Source organism: Palaemon carinicauda, chromosome 11, assembly GCF_036898095.1.
Source record: "Palaemon carinicauda isolate YSFRI2023 chromosome 11, ASM3689809v2, whole genome shotgun sequence".
NCBI classification, from domain to species: domain Eukaryota; kingdom Metazoa; phylum Arthropoda; class Malacostraca; order Decapoda; family Palaemonidae; genus Palaemon; species Palaemon carinicauda.
In genome coordinates, this window is record NC_090735.1 from 34,353,918 (window position 1) to 34,374,222 (window position 20,305).

General features: G+C 36.0%; 1 long non-coding RNA gene across 1 annotated transcript in view; it reads left to right on the top strand.

Moving 5' to 3' along the window:
- The first annotated feature begins 6,652 nt into the window (after positions 1–6,652).
- The window catches only part of LOC137649669 (uncharacterized), a 30,782-nt gene continuing 17,129 nt past the window's right edge, over positions 6,653–20,305 (top strand). Inside the window, exon 1 of the long non-coding RNA XR_011045816.1 lies at positions 6,653–6,773. This is a non-coding gene — a long non-coding RNA (uncharacterized lncRNA). The remainder of the gene's footprint in view (positions 6,774–20,305) is intronic.

The window sequence follows — 20,305 nt, forward strand, 5'->3', positions numbered from 1 at the left end:
GAGACTGTTTGATATTGTACAATAATCATTTAAACTCTTCTTTAAAAAAATAATGAAATAGACCTACTTGTTTTTTAAATCATTCCAGTTAATGTAATTGTGAAAAGCCTGAAAATTATGTACCATAGTTTTTTCTGTGTGTTACAATCTATTTAAAAAATGCCTTTTGATAAAGCTTAGTTAGACCAAACATATTTGATGGCAAATATTTTTTTCAGTCTAATTTGATACACCATCGATTGCATTGAATTTCATCTTTTAGAACCTTTATTTATACTATTTCTTATTTAAAAGATTTGGAGTTAATTTATGTAGGTATTTGGAGTTCAGAATTCCTTGGAATAGTGATTTTTTTATAATCAAATTTATGTTTAATGAAACAAACACGATCTTCAGAATAAGAAAGAGACTTTTAGCTTTGGTTATTCATACACAAAGTTTAGTATTCTTTCATATGCTACAAGATTATTGTAAACGATAAATAATATTCTTTCTACATGAAAAACCTTACCGATAGGGACACCTTCAATATTTTTCTTCCCCACCAGTATCCTTACATTAAGGGGTCGGTTGCCTGATGCGTGTCCTCTATCAAAGGTCTCCTCTTCCCCCAAACCTCTTCTCTCCACATCATCCTCCCCTCTATCTCCACATGTAATTCTTTGCCTCTCTCTCTCGATCTTCTCCCCCCAACAGGTTCTTCCCAAGCCCTCCTCACTCCCTCCCCACCATTTATCCTCAACACTTCCCCACACCATCTCAGCCGTGATACTCTTTATCACCTCTGTAATCTTCACTACGCCTGCCATTCTTATTTTCTCATTTTCCAATCTTTCAAGCAGATGTATTCCCACAATCCACCTCGGCAGTCTCATCTCTTCTATCAAGCTTTGGGATACCTTGAATACATAGTCTTAATAAAACTTTAGTACTAATCACGAAAGATGATCTGTACCATAATATTGAAAGTAATTAAGTAATTTTAACAAAATGAACTTTGACTTTCGTTTATTCCTTCTCGCTTGTCTCATCCATATATCACTAACTGCCCCTTTCTCTGAATTTGTTGGAGTGTCCTCATGCATCAACGTCCATAAAAGTCAAGGTGAAGCTATGCACTCCTCTGTCCAGCTCTGTCACCCCTGACAGAGCGATCAGCCAATCAAATAAATTCAACAGTGTAGCCCCGCCTTCTTTTCAAAATTTCCAATCGAGGTGAAGTTTATTTTTTTTTTTTTGAATCCCGGTATTCGTGAGGATTTCTATGAATGTTAAAGCCATAAAGTGGAGGAGATTCAGAAATATAAACAGTAAACTGTTTTTTTTTTATAATTTCATTATACTGATCAGTAAAATCCAATGAGGCAAGTTTAATGTCTGAGTATTCATTTGCATTTTCTGACGCAAAAGCCTCTTGTGGTAGAAGCAATAACATTGAGATGAATTCAAGATATATATAATCTTAATTCTAATAAGAATGAAAAGGAGGAAGAACAAATCATGAGGAAATTTCCATTTTTAATAGAAAAAGAAATGGCTTTCATTTTCAATAGAGAAAACGCCTTTGCAATTACAAAAGGCGCATATCCGCTGTGGCGTGATCTGGCAGAAGAGAAAATTGTGTAGGGGTTCTGTTGGCTTTTATAAAATGGCTCGACCAGCTTCCAGCTTCAAGCTTCAATTGTTGGTGCACTGAACGGCTTTGAATTTAGTTTTAAAAAGGAAATCACTTAACGAAGGTGAAAGGGCGCAGGAACTTCAAAAGGGATGTTTATATAAAAAAAAGGGAAAAAACGGGATTCATATCATAAGGGAAAAACTGTGAGATGAAGTAATGTGTAAGGGAAAGATATTTTGTGAATATGTGGAACAAAGGAAATTTACTTTTTTATCAAAGTAGAGTCTGAATATTTTTGTAAGACTAAAATACTTATCGACATACATTACTGTTCTTAATCATATGACTATGGGGTCAATAAACTATTGAAACGTGATTCGCTTGTTTGTGTGTACAACAGAATTTTCTATGAATAGATAGTTGGAGAACCTTTATTTACTAATGAGTCACACTCCGCTAAGGTGAATTATAATTGAAATTTTATTTAAAGTGGTGAAATAAATTAATTGACAGCTTGAAAATACAAATGAAAACAGTAATTAAAATGCTTTTATCACACCCAGTCCTTTCTCTATACTATGATGATGCAATTGGAAAACAATAAACGAAAATATTAATATATATTCTATTTTCAATTGAAGCGTGTACCACAGATTACAATATAACCAAAAGTAATTGGTCAGATAAAATGTACCATCGTCAGCATAAAAAGGAGCTCAGCTTTTAGACCATAGGATTACATCACAATCAAATACTGAAAGAAGAATAACTAGAAGATATTGGAGATCATAATAGAGGCATTCAGCTTTGTTGTTGTAGGACCAATTCAGATAATGGATGGCTCTCAGATGGAACTAATTGGAAGAATAATGGAGAAAGAGGATTAAGTGTCAATCTCTCATCGGGAAGGTTGAGGTCAGGGGAAAAATAGAATCATTGCTTTCTTCCTCCATTCTATGTGAGTATGTAATATATATATATATATATACATGCATATATATATATATATATATGTATGCATATATGTATACTATATATATATATGTGTGTGTATATATATATATATATATGTATATATATATATATATATATGTATATATGTATATATATATATATATATATGTATATATATATATATATATGTATATAAATATATATATATATATATATATAAATATATATATATATATATATATATATTTATATATTTATGTTTTATATATATATATATATATATGAGAGAGAGAGTGTGTGTGTGCGTGTGTGTGTGTGTGTGTGTGTGTGTGTTTGAAATGGTTTGTGAGGGGGAGGACCAACTTTGTAATGATAGAAAAATGTATGTTTCAGGGGATACAAAAGTAAAAAATAATTTCCAATGATTAACGGCATAATTAAGTGATCAGACACTTAACAATACAATCTGACGGGTACTGACTTCCATATGGTGCAATATATGGATTAATAATACTACTAATAACAAACAAAAACCATGCAATACGCAGACTATTACTTAAAACATTTTGTATATTGTTGACAATCAAATTGAAATCTTCCGTTTTTGACATACCTATTCACTTGCGTATATTTATTAGCATAAAGCAAACAAAAGTTTATATTTCTTTTTGAAAGCCTTAAAGCTTATAATCTCTGATATTTATGATAATCTTAATATGCAGTTATCTGTATAAATCAAAAATAGTAAATTTGTTAAGAGAAAATCTCACTAGATATTAATACACTGATTAGGGCTACTCGTGACGCCAATGTTAACATTCAGAAAGGCTTAGGCCATTCATGGTGTGAGGTTTATATGACACAGAAAATTAGTGAAAGTTTCATGGGTTTATGAATCCCTGACACAAAAGAGAAGCTTGACCGACTAGTGACAGAATTTGGAAGGGTGTGTGAGAGAAGGAAGTTGAGAGTTAATGTGGGTAAGAGTAAGGTTATGAGATGTACGAGAAGGGAAGGTGGTGCAAGGTTAAATGTCATGTTGAATGGAGAGTTACTTGAGGAGGTGGATCAGTTTAAGTACTTGGGGTCTGTTGTTGCAGCAAATGGTGGAGTGGAAGCAGATGTACGTCAGAGAGTGAATGAAGGTTGCAAAGTGTTGGGGGCAGTTAAGGGAGTAGTAAAAAATAGAGGGTTGGGCATGAATGTAAAGAGAGTTCTATATGAGAAAGTGATTGTACCAACTGTGATGTATGGATCGGAGTTGTGGGGAATGAAAGTGATGGAGAGACAGAAATTGAATGTGTTTGAGATGAAGTGTCTGAGGAGTATGGCTGGTGTATCTGGAGTAGATAGGGTTAGGAACGAAGTGGTGAGGGTGAGAACGGGTGTAAGAAATGAGTTAGCGGCTAGAGTGGATATGAATGTGTTGAGGTGGGTTGGCCATGTTGAGAGAATGGAAAATGGCTGTCTGCTAAAGAAGGTGATGAATGCAAGAGTTGATGGGAGAAGTACAAGAGGAAGGCCAAGGTTTGGGTGGATAGATGGTGTGAAGAAAGCTCTGGGTGATAGGAGGATAGATGTGAGAGAGGCAAGAGAGCGTGCTAGAAATAGGAATGAATGGCGAGCGATTGTGACGCAGTTCCGGTAGGCCCTGCTGCTTCCTCCGGTGCCTTAGATGACCGCGGAGGTAGCAGCAGTAGGGGACTCAGCAGTATGAAGCTTCATCTGTGGTGGAAATGTGGGAGGTTGGGCTGTGGCACCCTAGCAGTACCAGCTGAACTCGGCTGAGTCCCTGGTTAGGCTGGAGGAACGTAGAGAGTAAAGGTCCCCTTTTTTGTTTTGTTTCTTGTTGATGTCGGCTACCCCCCCAAAATTGGGGGAAGTGCCCTTGGTATATGTATGTATGGATGAATCCATGAGAGTCTTTCTTCTTTTGTTTTTCTTGATACTAGTGAATTGCACATTTTAGCCCTTATAATTATAATTATTTACCGGAGGAATGCATTATCAAAATTATCCATATATTTAAAACCTCATAGAGAGAGAGAGAGAGAGAGAGAGAGAGAGAGAGAGAGAATTTGGCAATGGAGACATCTCGGTGGCAGACAACCCACATCATCGTCCTTTTCATCGTCTACATTAATATTGTTATTATTATTATTATTATTATTATTATTATTATTATTATTATTATTTGGCCATGAAGTAGACATAATGGATTACGCCTCATGTACTGTTTACCTTGTCCGTGTTTTCACTACATAAAGCATGTACTGAGGCGACACGACATCATGTTAGTTTTTACTCCGATTGTTTGTGCAGAGAAGAAGGTTTATGAGACAGCAAAATCCCGTTTCTCTTGCCTGTGAATTAGGAGGGAAAGTTTCACTATCTTGCCCTCCCCCCCCCCTTTGGGGGGGGGGGGTTCAAATGCTTTTTATTTGTCTTGAGTATTATAAAGTAAAGGCATAATTCACTTTTTGTTCGGTCACAATTTTTTTTTTTTTTTTTTTTTTTTTTTTGGTGGTGCGGTTGCCCTTATTCATTATCTGGTTACCAATTACATTATTCTAAGATGTGTATATCTTTTTATCCTACTTGGTTATGAGAATTTCCAAAGAATCTTTGGAGGTATAATTTTAAATCATCATTTTCTTTGTTACATTTTTGTAAATTTTTGTATTTCTGAAAGGATATCCTTGTATATTACCAATCTTGCAGTCTATTGAATTTCGTATTCCTGATCTAGATGTTAATCTCTGGCACCGTCGTTATCTTAGTTCTTTATTCATGTTGCATAAGATTTTTCATAACTCTGGCCATCCTTTGCATTCAGACCTTCCCAGACAGTACCATCTTGCGCGTAATACTAGGTATGTAGTTAATTCCAACAGTCCTGCCTTCTCCATCACAAGAATCAATACTACACAGTAGGTATTTCAGAAGTTTTATTCCATCTTTGACTAAATTGTGGAATGATCTTCCTAATCCTAAAAACTATACCTTCAAATATTCTTTGGAAGTTCTAATAACTAAGTAGGATAAAAATATATACATATCTCTGAATAATTTGATTGATAACCAAGTAATGAATAAGGGCAACTATGCCACAAAAAAAAAAGAAAAAAAAAAGTGACCAACCAAACTTTTGTATGATTGACTTTTGTGTTTTGTATTTTAAAGTGAAGGATTATATCTCTTTTTGTTGGGTCAGGGTCACTATTTTTTTTTTTTTTTTTTTTTTTTTGTGGTATGGTTGCCCTTATTTAATACCTGAATATCAATCACATTATTCTGAGATGTATATATCTTTTATCCTACTTAGTTATGAGAGCTTCCAAATAATCTTTGGAGTTATAATTCTAAATCACTGTTTTCTTTGTGTCATTTGTCAGTAATCATTTACATATCTGGAAGGATTTCTTAGTATATTCTCGATCTGGCGGTCTATTATATCTTCATAGTAGATGATAATCTCTGGCACCGTCGTTCACTTAGTTTTTTATGCATATTGCATAAGATTTTTCATAACTCTGGCCATCCTTTGCATTCAGATCTTCCAGACAGTACCATTTTGCACGTAATAGTATGTATGCAGTTTATTCCAACAGTCCTGCCTTTTCCATCACAAGAATCAATACTACACATTAGGTATTCTAGAAATTTTATACCAGCTATGACTAAATTGTGGAATGGTCTTCCTAATCAGACAGTTGAATCGTTATAACTTCAGAAGTTCAAACTTGCAGCGAATGTTTAACCAAGGTTAAACCATAGTATATTTTAACCAGGGAATATATTAGAAAATTTTTGCCATAATTGAAATTTTCTAATAATTAACATAATGATGCTTTGATAATATACGAATCTTGTAGGTACGAATTACAGTATATCTGTGTAAAAAGTATTTGATGTGAAAACTTTCTGAAGTACCGAGATTCTAGAATTGACCATAGATGGCACCATATGTCTTCCAAGGATAACGAAAGTAGTAAATAAACTATTTTTTTTTTACTATTGTTTTTGTTTTCTTTTGTTACTTTTCAAATGAAATACTCATTCGTTATTTGACGAGCTGCCGTTAAACATGAGGATCGTTGTCCTATTCTTAAAGTGAAGTGTGTCTTGTGGATATTTGACATAGTGGAAACATTTTGTTTCAAGTATTGAAGCACTGAATTGGGCCTTCTAACTTGACTTGGTAAATTAAAGGGTTTGGTAAATATGCTATAATCTACATCGGTTATTATCTGCTACTTATATTTCCTCGCTTATATTGGATATTTAGACAGCGTTATTAATTTCTGATTATTTATAGTTGAATATTTGTTTTACAACATTTTTAAATCCGTTAGGGCAGCTTGAAATTTAACGGTACATTGGTGACTTTCAATTTGATAAATACCTTGAAGTGTTTAATACCGTCGAATTTTTTTTATTGAAGCTTTTTTGTTTTAAAATTAAATTTTCTCGTATACCAGTTATTTTAATGTTTTGAGAAATGTTATGGCCGCTCTTATCCTTACTGTACACCGACATCTTCATTAAAGCATCACAATAAGATTGATAGTTGTGTCATTTAGCCAAACTGAATAATGCCTAGATTAGTTTGAGAAAATTCTACTTGTGGCTGAGTTTTTGTAATTTTTCATGTTCTTATGTATTTGGGAGGTATTTTTCCAGGGCCATATAGATTATGTAAATGTTTTGTTAACATAAATTCTGCTAGGCTGTTGTACAATATTTTCATTCCACATAGTCTATCAATGTTTTTTTTACGATATCCACAAGACTATATATATTAAAACGTAGAATCCTGTATCCTATATGTAATATCAAGATACTTTTTGGGTATTTATTTCATATTTGGAAGCATTGGTTATCTTGGTTCGCATTTGACCAGTGAAATATTATGATGACTAATTAATTAATGAAAATATCTATTTTTATAACTAAATGGTTCTAAAAATGGGCATCGTTAGTATGTTCAGCTGGTCCTTTCTTGGACAGAAGTTGACACTTACAACATTTTCCTTTATTCTAAAAAGATTTCTAATTGCTGATCCCTTTATGTCTTGTGTTAAAAGTTTATAATACCACAAACACAGTCTGCATATGCGACAAAACTCTATTCTTAAATTGAGGTTTTACGTAATATTTTTTTAAATTAAGGTTCTTTATTAGTAGACCTGGGCTACCATCAAAGTCGCTGAATAAGGACCAATCAGCGCCTTTATTATCATGTGACGCCGTTTTTGACAACTCGCGTACTTTATTTATTAACCTTTTTATATAGTTATCTTAAGATCTTGTTTATGTAGGATGTTTGTGAGCCAGGGCTGCCAATATTTCTATTATATAGTCGACTTCCCCCTTTTTCTAACTCAAAGAAGTTACTGATAATATAATCGGAGTTGTCGCAAATTGTGTTAAAGAGCAGTAACTGATTAACCACATACAATGCAATATCTTTTTTTATAATCTAACCCCTAGATTGCAGTGCCCATATTTCAATCTAACCCCCTAGAATGCAATTTTCTTTTTTTCTAATCTAACCACCTAGAATGAAGTGTCCTTATTTTAATCTAACCCCCTAGAATGCATCGTCCATATTTTAAGGAGTTATGGGGACAGTATCGGTTTTTGGGTGCCACAAGATATTTCCCATTTCAGAGACTAAGAAGTGGCTCAGTTCTTATTGTTTTACTATTTTTTTTAGCTATATTAAATAGTACACTTAATTGCTTTTTATGCCACAATTGAGACCATTGAACTTGCAGTGGGTAACTACGGGCTTGTATCTTAACACAATAATGCAAGACACTTTTATTAGAATAAGGACACTGCGTTTTAGGGTTTTAGATTAAAATAAGGTCAATGCATTCTAGGGGGTTAGATTAAAATAAGCACGATGCATTCTGGTGAGTTAGATTAAAATAATTGCACTGCGTTCTAGAGAGTTAGATTAAGTAAGGACACTGCTTTTGAAGCGTGAGATACAATAAGGACACTGCTTTCGAAGGGTGAGATACAATAAGGACACTGCTTTCGAAGGGTGAGATAAAATAAGGACACTGCTTTCGAAGGGTGAGATACAATAAGGACACTGCATTTTAGAAGATTAGATTAAAATAAGGACACAACATTTTAGGTGGTTAGATTAAAGTAAGAGACTGCATTCTAGGGGTTAGATTGAAATACGGACACTGCATTTAAAGGGGTTAGATTAAAATAAGAGACTGCATTCTAGGGATTAGATTAAAATAAGGACACTGCATTTTAGGTGGTTAGATTAAAATAAGAGACTGCATTCTAAGGTGTTAGATTGAAAGGACACTGCATTCTAGGGGTTAGATTAGAATAAGGACACCGCATTTTAGGTGGTTAGATTGAAATAATGACACTGCATTCTAGGGGTTAGATTAAAATAAGGAAACTGCATTTTATGGGTTAGATTAAAATAATGACAATGCATTCTAGGGGTTAGTTAAAAATGACACTACATTCTAGGGGTTAGATTAAAATAAGGACACTTCATTCTAGGTGGTTAGATTGAAATAAGGACACTGCATTCTATGGGTTAGATTAAAATAAGGACACTGCATTCTAGGGGTTAGATAAAACTAAGGACACTGCCTTTTAGGGGTTAGATCAAAATAAGGACACTACATTCTAGGGCTTAGAAATAATTAAGGACACTGCATTTTAGGTGGTTAAATTAAAATAAAGACACTTCTAGGTGGAAAGATTAAAACTAAGACACTACATTCTACGTGGTTACATTAAAATAATGACAGTGCATTCTAGGGGGTTAGAATGAAATATGGACACTGCATTCTAGCTGGTTAGATTAAGATAAGGACACTGCATTCTCAGTGGTTAGATTAAGATAAGGACACTACATTCTCGGTGGTTAGATTGAAATAAGGACAGTGCATTCTAGGGGTATAGATTAAAATATGGACACTGAATTCTAGGTGGTTAGATTAAGATAAGGACACTGCATTCTCGGTGGTTAGATTAAGATAAGGACACTGCATTCTCGGTGATTTGATTAAAATATGGACAGTGCATTCCAGGGGGTTAGATTAAGATAAGGACACTACATTCTAGGTGGTTAGATTAAGATAAGGACATTACATTATCGGTGGTTAGATTGAAATAAGGACAGTACATTTTAGGGAGTTAGATTAAAATAAGAACCTGCAATCTAGGGGTTAGATTAAAAAAGGGACACTGCATTGTAATGGGATATATTAAAAAAGGGCACTGCATTGTAGGGGCTTAGATTAAAATAAGGACACTACATTATAGGGGGTTAGGGGAAAAAAGACAACATTCTAGGGGATTAGATTAAAGTAAAGACACTGAATTCTTGGGCGTCAAATTAAAACTAGCACACTGCATCCCAGGCGGTTAGATTAGAATAAGGACACTGCATTGTGGAGGGTTAGATTATGATGAGGACACTACTTTCTAGGGGGTTAGATTAAAAGGATACTGCATTTCATGGAGTTAGAGAAAAATAGACATCGCATTCTAGGGGGTCAGATTAAGGTAAGGACACCGCATTCTAGGTGGTTTGATTAAAGTAAGACACTGCAATCAAAGGGTTAAATTAAAAAAAAAGATATTCCATTGCAGGGGTTAGATTAAAAAAGGGACACTGCATTGTAGGGTTTTATATCAATAAGGGGCACTGCATTATAAGTGGTTAGATTGAAATAAAGACACTGCATTCTAGGTAGTAAGATTGAAGTAAGGATACTTCATTCTAGGTGATTAGATCTAAATAAGGACACTACATTCTAGGGGGTTAGATTGAAATAAGGACACTACATTCTATGGGGTTAGATTGAAATAAGGCCACTACATTCTAGGGGGTTAGATTGAAATAAGGCCACTGCATTCTAGGGGGTTAGATTGAAATAAGGACACTGCATTCTAGGGGGTTAGATTTAAATAAGGACACTGCCTTTTAGGGAGTTAGAATGAAATAAGGACAATGCCTTCTAGGTGGTTAGGAAAGAAATAATTGACACTGCATTCTAGGTAGTTAGGTTGAAAAAGGACACTGCATTTTAGGGGGTTAGATTGAAATTAAGACACTGGATTTTAGGTGGTGAGATTGAAATAAAGACACTGCATTCTGGGGGGTTAGATCAAAATAAGGACACTGCATTTTATGGATTAGAGTGAAATAAAACTACATTCTAGGAGTTATATTAACAAAGGAGACTGCATTCTAGGGGGTTAGATTGACATAAGGACACCGCATTTTATGGGATTAGATGAAAACAAGGACACTGCATTCTAGGTGTTAGATTAAAATAAAAAAAAACTGTATTTTAAGGGTTATATTACCAAAGGACACTGCATTCTAGGTGGTTAGATTAAAACAAGGACACTGCATTCTAGGGGGTTACTTTAAAATAGGGACACTGCATTCTACGGGTTATATTAAAATAAGGACACTGCATTCTAGGGGGTTACTTTAAAATAAGGACATTGCATTCTAGTGGGTTACTTTAAAATAAGGACACTGCATTCTATTGGTTATATTAAAATAAGGACACTGCATTCTACTGGTTATATTAAAATAAGGACACTGCATTCTAGGGGGTTACTTTAAAATAAGGACATTGCATTCTAGTGGGTTACTTTAAAATAAGGACACTGCATTCTAGGCGGTTAAATTAAAAGGACATTGCATTTTAGGGGGTTAGAATAAAAGGACACTGCATTCTTAGGGGTTAGATCAAAATGACCCTGCATTTTAGGGGGTTAGACTAGAATAAGGAAACACTATTTTAAGGGTGTTAGAATAAAAGGACACTGCATTCTCGGGGGTTGGATAAAAAAAAACTACACGGCATTCTTGGGGTTTAGATTACAATAAGGACACTACATTCTAGGTGGTTAGACTTGAATAAGGACACTACATTCTTGGGGGTTAGATCAAAAGGACACTGCATTCTAGGCAGTTAGATCAAAATAAGGACACTGCATTCTAAGGGCTTAGATTAAAATAAGGACACTGCATTCTAAGGGCTTGGATTAAAATAAGGACACCGCATTCTAATGGATTATTATAATAAGGACAATACATTCTAGGGGGTTAGATTAAAACAAGGTCACTGCATTTTAAGGGGATTAAGATTAAAATAAGGGCACTGCATTCTAAGGGGGTTGAAATAAAAGAAGGCCACTGTATTTTATGGGGTTAGATTAAAAGAAGGGCACTCTATTCCAGGAGGTTAGATTAAAAAGACACTGCATTCTAGGGGTGTTAGATGAAAAACAAGGGCACTCCATTCTACGGATAGATTTAAAGGATACTACATTCTAGGGGGGTTAGATTAAAATGAGGGCACTGCATTCTAGGGGATCGATTAAAAGGATACTGCATTTTATGGTTATAGATTAAAAGGACACTGCATTCTAGGGGGTTTGATTAAAATATGGACACTGCATTTTAGGGGGTTTGATTAGAAGGACACTGAATTTTAGGGAGTTGGATTAAAATAAGAACACAGCATTCTAGGGGGTTTAGATTAAAATGACACTGCAATCTACGGGGTTAGATTAAAAGAAGGGCGCTGTATTCTAGGAGGTTAGATTAAAAAAAAGACTGCATTAGAAGGGTGGGGGTAGATTAAAATAAGGGCACTGTATTCTAGGGAGATAGATTAAAAGAAGGATATTGAATTCTAGGGGGATAAATCAAGATGTGGACACTGCATTCTAGGGGGTTAGATTAAGATGTGGACACTGCATTCTAGGAGGTTAGATTAAAAGGACACTGCATTCTAGGGGTTTTGATTGAAAGGATAATGCATTATACTGGGTTAGATTACAATAATGACACAGCATTTCAGGGCGTTAGATTGAAAGAAGGGCACTTTATTCCAGGAGGTTAGATTAAAATAAGGACATTGTATTCTAGGGGATTAGATTAAAATAAGGATACGGGATTCTGGGGGTCAATTAAGGACGCTGCATTCTAGGGGGGTTAGATTAAAAGAAGGACACTGCATTCCAGTGGATTAGATTAAAATAAGGACACTGCATTCTAGGGGGCTAGATTAAAATGAGGACACTGCATTCCAAGGGGGTTAGATTAAAAGAAGGCCACTCTATTTTAAGGATTAGATTAAAATAAGGACACTGCATTCTAGGGGGATAGATTAAAATAAGGACACTGCTTTCTAGGGGGCTAGATTAAAATAAGGACACTGCATTCTAGGTGGTAGATTAAAATAAGGACACTGCATTCTAGGGGGCTATATTAAAATAAGAACACTGCGTTCTAGGGGGCTAGATTGAGATGACACTGCATTCTAGGAGGTTACATTAAAATAAGTGCACTACATTCTAGGGGGATAGATTAAAAAGGGACACTACATTCTAGGGGGTTAGATTTGGAAATAATATTAAAATAAAGACATTGCATTCTAAGGGGATAGATTAAAATATCGACGGTGGATTCTAGGGGGGTTATATTAAAGAGGACACTGCATTGTAGGAGGTTGGATTAGAGTAAGGAAACTGCATTTTAGGCGGGTTATATTAAAAGGACACTGTATTTTAGAGGGTGTGATTGAAATAAGGAGTGCATTTTATGTGTTAGATTAAAATGATACTGCATTTTAGGGGGGCTAGATTAAAATAAGGACACTGCATTCTAGGGAGAGAGATTAGAATAAGGATAGTGTATTCTAGGGGGTTAGATTAAAATAGGGACACTGCATTCTAGGGAGAGAGATTAAAATAAGGATAGTGCATTCTAGGGGTTCGATTAAAAGGTCACTGCATTATAGGGAGAGATATTGAAATAAGGATAGTGCATTCTAGGGGGTTAGATTAAAATAAGGACACTGCATTCTAGGGAGAGATTAAAATAAGGATAGTGCATTCAAGGGGGTTAGATTAAAATAAGGACACTGCATTCTAAGGGGTTAAGTTAAAATAAAAACAAAGCCTTCTAGAGGGGTTAGATTAAAATAAGGACACTGCAATCTACGGGGGTTAGATTAAAATAAGGACACTGCAATCCAAGGGGGTTATATTAAAATAAGGTCACTGTATTCTAAGGGCTAGATTAAAAGAAGGTAGCTGTATCCTAGGAGGTTAGATTAAAAGGAGACTGCATTCTAAGGAAGATAGATTGAAAGAGATACTGCATTCTAGAGGGCTAGATGAAAATAAGGACAGACACTGCATTCTAGGGGGCTAGATTATAATAAGGACACTTCATTTTAGGGGGCTATATTAAAATAAGGACACTGCGTTCTATGGGGTTAGATTAGAAAAAGGGCACTGCATTCCAGTGGATTAGACTAAAATAAGGAGACTACATTCTAGGGGGCTAGATTAAAATAAAGATACTGCATTCTCAGGGATTATACTAAAATAAGGGCACTGCATTTTAAGGGGATATATTAAAATAAGGAACTGCATTCTAGGGGGTTACATTAAAATAAGGGCACTGCCTTTGAAGGGGATAGATTAAAATAAAGACACTGCATTCTAGGGGGTCAAGTTAAAATAAGGATACTGCATTCTAAGGGGTTTAGATTAAAAATAAGGGCACTGCATTCTAGGGAGAGAGATTTTAGCGGGGTTAGATTAGAATAAGGACTGCATTTTAGGGGTTAAGATAAAATAAGAACACAGCATTCTAGGGGGTTTAGATTAAAATAAGGACACTGCTTTCTAAGTGGGGTAGATTGAACGAATGTCACTCTTTTTTTAGGGGGTTAGATTAAAATAAGGACACTGCGATCTATGTGGGTTAGATTAAAATAAGGCCACTGTATTTTAGGGGCTAGATTAAAAGAAGGTGCTGTATTCAAGGAGGTTAGATTAAAAAGAGACTGCATTCTAGGGGGGTAGATTGAAATAAGGGCACTGCATTCTAGGGAGATAGATTAAAAAAAGGATATTGCATTATTGGGGTCAAGTTAAAATAAGGACGCTGCATTCTAGGGGGTTTATATTAAAATAAGGACACTGCATTTTAGGGGGAGGGGTTAGATTAAAAGAAGGCCACTCTATTTTAAGGGGTTAGATAAAAAAAGGCACTGCATTCTAGTGGATTAGATTAAAATAAGGACTCTGCATTCTAGTGGGCTAGATTAAAATACACTGCATTCTAGGGGGCTAGATTGAAATAAGGGCACTGCATTGTAGGGGGATAGATTAAAATAGGGACACTGCATTTTAGGGGGATAGATTAAAATAAGGACACTGCTTTCTAGGGGGCTAGATTAAAATAAGGACACTGCATTCTAGGTGGTAGATTAAAATAAGGACACTGCATTCTAGGGGGCTATATTAAAATAAGAACACTGCGTTCTAGGGGGCTAGATTGAGATGACACTGCATTCTAGGGGGTTACATCAAAATAAGTGCACTACATTCTAGGGGGATAGATTAAAAAGGGACACTACATTCTAGGGGGTTAGATTTGGAAATAATATTAAAATAAAGACATTGCATTCTAAGGGGATAGATTAAAATATCGACGGTGGATTCTAGGGGGGTTATATTAAAGAGGACACTGCATTGTAGGAGGTTAGATTAGAGTAAGGAAACTGCATTTTAGGCGGGTTATATTAAAAGGACACTGTATTTTAGAGGGTGTGATTGAAATAAGGAGTGCATTTTATGTGTTAGATTAAAATGATACTGCATTTTAGGGGGGCTAGATTAAAATAAGGACACTGCATTCTAGGGAGAGAGATTAGAATAAGGATAGTGTATTCTAGGGGGTTAGATTAAAATAGGGACACTGCATTCTAGGGAGAGAGATTAAAATAAGGATAGTGCATTCTAGGGGTTCGATTAAAAGGTCACTGCATTATAGGGAGAGATATTGAAATAAGGATAGTGCATTCTAGGGGGTTAGATTAAAATAAGGACACTGCATTCTAGGGACAGATTAAAATAAGGATAGTGCATTCAAGGGGGTTAGATTAAAATAAGGACACTGCATTCTAAGGGGTTAAGTTAAAATAAAAACAAAGCCTTCTAGAGGGGTTAGATTAAAATAAGGACACTGCAATCTACGGGGGTTAGATTAAAATAAGGACACTGCAATCCAAGGGGGTTATATTAAAATAAGGTCACTGTATTCTAAGGGCTAGATTAAAAGAAGGTAGCTGTATCCTAGGAGGTTAGATTAAAAGGAGACTGCATTCTAAGGAAGATAGATTGAAAGAGATACTGCATTCTAGAGGGCTAGATAAAAATAAGGACAGACACTGCATTCTAGGGGGCTAGATTATAATAAGGACACTTCATTTTAGGGGGCTATATTAAAATAAGGACACTGCGTTCTATGGGGTTAGATTAGAAAAAGGGCACTGCATTCCAGTGGATTAGACTAAAATAAGGAGACTACATTCTAGGGGGCTAGATTAAAATAAAGATACTGCATTCTCAGGGATTATACTAAAATAAGGGCACTGCATTTTAAGGGGATATATTAAAATAAGGAACTGCATTCTAGGGGGTTACATTAAAATAAGGGCACTGCCTTTGAAGGGGATAGATTAAAATAAAGACACTGCATTCTAGGGGGTCAAGTTAAAATAAGGATACTGCATTCTAAGGGGTTTAGATTAAAAATAAGGGCACTGCATTCTAGGGAGAGAGATTTTAGCGGGGTTAGATTAGAATAAGGACTGCATTTTAGGGGTTAAGATAAAATAAGAACACAGCATTCTAGGGGGTTTAGATTAAAATAAGGACACTGCTTTCTAAGTGGGGTAGATTGAACGAATGTCACTCTTTTTTTTAGGGGGTTAGATTAAAATAAGGACACTGCAATCTATGTGGGTTAGATTAAAATAAGGCCACTGTATTTTAGGGGCTAGATTAAAAGAAGGTGCTGTATTCAAGGAGGTTAGATTAAAAAGAGACTGCATTCTAGGGGGGTAGATTGAAATAAGGGCACTGCATTCTAGGGAGATAGATTAAAAAAAGGATATTGCATTATTGGGGTCAAGTTAAAATAAGGACGCTGCATTCTAGGGGGTTTATATTAAAATAAGGACACTGCATTTTAGGGGGAGGGGTTAGATTAAAAGAAGGCCACTCTATTTTAAGGGGTTAGATAAAAAAAAAGGCACTGCATTCTAGTGGATTAGATTAAAATAAGGACTCTGCATTCTAGTGGGCTAGATTAAAATACACTGCATTCTAGGGGGCTAGATTGAAATAAGGTCACTGCATTGTAGGGGGATAGATTAAAATAGGGACACTGCATTTTAGGGGGATAGATTAAAATAAGGACACTGCTTTCTAGGGGGCTAGATTAAAATAAGGACACTGCATTCTAGGTGGTAGATTAAAATAAGGACACTGCATTCTAGGGGGCTATATTAAAATAAGAACACTGCGTTCTAGGGGGCTAGATTGAGATGACACTGCATTCTAGGGGGTTACATTAAAATAAGTGCACTACATTCTAGGGGGATAGATTAAAAAGGGACACTACATTCTAGGGGGTTAGATTTGGAAATAATATTAAAATAAAGACATTGCATTCTAAGGGGATAGATTAAAATATCGACGGTGGATTCTAGGGGGGTTATATTAAAGAGGACACTGCATTGTAGGAGGTTAGATTAGAGTAAGGAAACTGCATTTTAGGCGGGTTATATTAAAAGGACACTGTATTTTAGAGGGTGTGATTGAAATAAGGAGTGCATTTTATGTGTTAGATTAAAATGATACTGCATTTTAGGGGGGCTAGATTAAAATAAGGACACTGCATTCTAGGGAGAGAGATTAGAATAAGGATAGTGTATTCTAGGGGGTTAGATTAAAATAGGGACACTGCATTCTAGGGAGAGAGATTAAAATAAGGATAGTGCATTCTAGGGGTTCGATTAAAAGGTCACTGCATTATAGGGAGAGATATTGAAATAAGGATAGTGCATTCTAGGGGGTTAGATTAAAATAAGGACACTGCATTCTAGGGACAGATTAAAATAAGGATAGTGCATTCAAGGGGGTTAGATTAGAATAAGGACACTGCATTCTAAGGGGTTAAGTTAAAATAAAAACAAAGCCTTCTAGAGGGGTTAGATTAAAATAAGGACACTGCAATCTACGGGGGTTAGATTAAAATAAGGACACTGCAATCCAAGGGGGTTATATTAAAATAAGGTCACTGTATTCTAAGGGCTAGATTAAAAGAAGGTAGCTGTATCCTAGGAGGTTAGATTAAAAGGAGACTGCATTCTAAGGAAGATAGATTGAAAGAGATACTGCATTCTAGAGGGCTAGATAAAAATAAGGACAGACACTGCATTCTAGGGGGCTAGATTATAATAAGGACACTTCATTTTAGGGGGCTATATTAAAATAAGGACACTGCGTTCTATGGGGTTAGATTAGAAAAAGGGCACTGCATTCCAGTGGATTAGACTAAAATAAGGAGACTACATTCTAGGGGGCTAGATTAAAATAAAGATACTGCATTCTCAGGGATTATACTAAAATAAGGGCACTGCATTTTAAGGGGATATATTAAAATAAGGAACTGCATTCTAGGGGGTTACATTAAAATAAGGGCACTGCCTTTGAAGGGGATAGATTAAAATAAAGACACTGCATTCTAGGGGGTCAAGTTAAAATAAGGATACTGCATTCTAAGGGGTTTAGATTAAAAATAAGGGCACTGCATTCTAGGGAGAGAGATTTTAGCGGGGTTAGATTAGAATAAGGACTGCATTTCTGGGTCGATCTGTGGCGCCGGGTGAAAAGAGTCCTTCTTATATACCTTTTCTGATAAAACCTTCCAATTATACCAGAGAAAGATAAAAGCATGGAATGCTGAGGTTACAACCCTCGCGTGAGCACCTTTAGGGTGTCGTGTATAAAGCAAAGGCGCGTGAAATCCACTATTCACAGGTTGTCTTCCATTTAGTTAATTCCTTCGTCAAAGGGATGGGCCGATACAAAGGCCCTTGCCAACCACCAGCGCCACACCACCCACGTCACGACGCGAGCGCCATCTGAACAACATCCTTCTTTTTGGAATACTAAGTGTTGATTTGTTTTGTGGTGCTCTCGGTCTTTTTTATCAATCGTGGATTTATTTTGTCATGTCCGAAGCTCCATCTTCACACATTCCAATGTTAAGTACCATAGTTTGTTTTGACAGTATTTTATTGTACCGGGCTTTTGTTTTATATCCAGTATAGTCTGTTTTATTATTCCCGTCTGGCCTTTCATGGCGGCCATTGTTTGTTCACTTGTTGGGAATTCATCTTTGTCTGCCCGTTTAGTACTCTGTCACTTAGGTTCTTGGTTAAGTCCCTGGCCTTATGCCTTTAGAACCGTTATTATTTTTATTTTTATTTTTTTGTGTATTTATGCTCATGGTACTTTTTGCTAGTAAGTCCAGCCTACGAACGAGATAGCGATTTAGCTTTGTATTTGTTTAGTGCCCGCCCCTCCGAGGCGTTCGTCATTCGACTGTGCTATTTATTTAAAGTTTTAGCAGATGCTATTCTTCGATCGTAGTGTTATTTGGATGTACATTTTTATTTTATACGTTTATAATAGTGTTGTGTGATTTTTAGTCCTGTTCCCAAGAGAGCGAGAGATAGGGGTCCCCGTTTTCTGTTCGCAGTCACGAGTTACCCCTTTCTCTCGTTTTCTTTCTTTGCTCTGGTGGTTGAGCGGATTTCCCGTTTTCCGTTTTGTGCGTTCAACGGGTTCTCCCTCCCTCACCTCTCCCCCTCGGGGTGGATGATAACTTACGAGTTATTTATTTTTCGTGACTTTTCAATTGTTAGCGTTATTTTGGTCCATGTTCGTCCTCTCCCCGTTACGGCTCGGGAGTAGTTTATGAACGTTTTCCACTCCGCCTTGAGTTCTACTCCGGCTTGAGGGATTCTCAATGACTTTCGTTCTATTGTTATATTTATATATTGTTTACTACATGGGACGGGCTTCATATTGTTTAGATACGACCCTCCGGTGGCCCTTACTGCGGTCTCAGGCCACGGCCATATCCACAATAGCCATTGTTATTACAATTGTGTTTTTATTCACAATAATTATTCAGGACCTTTCTTCTCCCTCCGGCCTCACCGGAGGTTGTAAATACGCTTTGCTATGATCTAAGCCTTAGCCTTTAGCTGCGGCTTGGCTTTTATATCTTCACAATTGAATTATTAGCCACAATTGAATTATTCAGGGTATCTCATTATCCTCCGGCGTCACCGGAGGTCGCCCATACACTTCACACTTATATTTGCCTCGCCTTTGGCTAAGACGGCATTATTCAGGACATCTCATTACGCTCCGGCTTCACCGGAGGTCGCCCATACACTTAACACTTATATTTGCCTTGCCTTTAGCTAAGGCTGGTGTTTATATTTATTTTAAGGGCATGTCACTGCTTCCGCGAGGGTCGGCAGATTGCTTTAAGTTATTTATCCTTATGTCATTAACAGACATTAGGTAAATTACAAATATACAAACATTTGGATATTATAGTGCCAACAATGGTTTTGGCCGAATAGCGATTTAAACGTTTGCGATTTAGTCTGTTAGTCTGTTAGTTTGTACTCGCCCCAGGAAGGCTCGGTTTAGACTATATCCTTATTTATTGGTTACGTTGTCGTTATTCTTCGTTTTTGGTTATTACAATGACTAAAAATGAAAAAGAAAAAGGAAAAAAAAATAAAAATAAAATAAAAACAATCAGTT